Source organism: Elephantulus edwardii, unplaced genomic scaffold (genome assembly GCF_000299155.1).
Source record: "Elephantulus edwardii isolate Elephantulus edwardi_28Jun2011 unplaced genomic scaffold, EleEdw1.0 scaffold00027, whole genome shotgun sequence".
NCBI classification, from domain to species: Eukaryota; Metazoa; Chordata; class Mammalia; order Macroscelidea; family Macroscelididae; genus Elephantulus; species Elephantulus edwardii.
Window position 1 is genome coordinate 20,200,857 of NW_006399777.1, and position 2,306 is coordinate 20,203,162.

A 2,306-nucleotide genomic window follows, 5' to 3' on the forward strand; every position below is an offset into this window, starting at 1 on the left:
AACATGTGCATCATTGGAATTACAGAACAGGAAGAAGCAAGTAAAAACATCAAAAAAGTTGTGGCAAAATTGTTAGAAGAAACTTCCCAGGCATAATGAAGAATGAGTGAATATATATATTGAAGAAGCTCAGTGAACACCATATAGAATAGACCCCAAAAGAAAAAAAAACAACACCAAGACATATCATAGTCAAATTTGCCAGAACCAAAGATAAGGAGAGAATTCTGAAAGCAGCAAGGGAGAAACAGAGAGTAACCTATAAGGGAGAGCAGATAAGATTAAGGACCGATTTCACAGCAGAAACCATGCTAACAAGAAGACAGTAGAATGACATATATCCAACACCCTTTTATGATTAAAACACACAATAAAATAGGATTCAAGGAAAATTTCTTCAACATAGTAAAAGGTATATATGCAAACCCAAGAGCCAACATTTTTCTCAATGGAGAGAGATTAAAGGCTTTCCTTTTAAGAACAGGAACTAGGCAAGGCCCACTATCACTTCTCTTATTCATTGTGTTGTATTGTATCAGAAGTCTCAGTTATAGCAATAAGACAAGAGAAGGAAATAAGAGGTACCCAATTTGGCAAACATGAGGTAAAATTATCTCTCTATGCAGATGATATGATAGTATACTTAGAAAACCCAAAAAACTCAGAAAGAAAACTAGTGGACATAGTTGACCAATTCAGCAAAGTGGCAGGATACAAGACCAACATACAAAAATCAGTTGGATTTCTCTACAGTAACAAAGAGAATACAGAGCTGGAGCTTAGAAAAACAGTACCCTTCACAATAGCTAATCACAAGATTAAATATTTGGGAGTAAATCTAACCAGAAGCACAAAGGATGTATTCAAAGAAAATTATACAACATTACTACAAGAAACAGAAAGAGATCTGGAGAAGTGGAAGTGTATCCCTTTCATGGATAGGAAGGCTCAATACTGGTGAAAATGACAATACTACCAAAGGCAATTTACACTTTCAAAGCAATCCCAATCAAAATACCAATCCCATTCTTCAAAGAGATGGAAAAGGCAATCTTCAGTTTCATTTGGAATGGAAAGAGGCCCCAAATAAGCAAAGCACTCCTTAGAAGGAGAAACAAGGTAGGAGACAATCTCACTCCCTGATTTCAAATCCTACTATAACACCTTGACTCTCGAGAGAGTATGGTACTGGTACAATGACAGACACATAGATCAATGGAATAGAATTGGTAATCCAGAAATCAGCCCATCTGCCTATGGTCAACAGATTTTTGACAAGGAGATTAAATCAGTTAATTGTGGAAATGACAGCCTTTTTAACAATGGTGTTGGCCAAATTGGAAAACCACCTGAAGAAAATTCAAGCAAGACCCACACTTCACACCATTCACAAAAACCAACTCGAAGTGGATCATGGGCATAGGACTAAAACGAAGGACTATAAACTGCATTAGAGAAAAGCTTGGAAGAATTCTAGAAGCCCTACTTATTTACAACATAAACAGTCTTTCAAGCATCCTGAAAAAATCTACCACCAGGAAAGGATAAAATAGATGAATGGGACCTTCTAAAAAGAAAATATCTATGCACATCAAAAAACTTCTCCAACAGGGTGAAAAGGTAAGACACAGACTGGGGAAAAAAATTTGATAATGAGGTGTCAGATAAGGGACTTATATCTAGAATTTATATAATACTTGAGCACCACAACAAGATAAAAGTAAACAACCCAACTGAAAAATGGGCACAGGATATGAACAGACACCTCACTTAAGAAGAAAATCAGATGGCCAACAAACACATGAAGAAATGTTCAAAATCCCTAGCTGTAAGAAAGACGCAAATCAAACAACTATGAAATATAATCTCACCCCAGTAACAATAGCAAAATTTAACATAGTAGCAAATAACAAATGCTGGCGAGGTTGGAGAAACTGGAACCCTTATTCCCTGTTGGTGGGAGTGTAAAATGGTGCAACCACTATGGAAGGCTATAAGTCACTTTCTCAAAAAGTTGTAAATAGAAATATCATTTGACCCAGCAATTTCACTACTGGGAATATACCACAAAGAAACCATAATCACCACTCAAGCAGATATATGCACACCCATATTTATTGTGGCTTTGTTCATAATAACAAAGAGTTGGAAACAACCTAAGCACCCATCAACAAACGAATGGATAGAGAAGCTGTGGGATATTCACACAATGGAATACTACACTGCATTGAAACAAGGAACTAATGAAATATTATACAAAATGTGTGACCCTGGAGGACATTATGTTGAGTGAAATATCTCAGTTA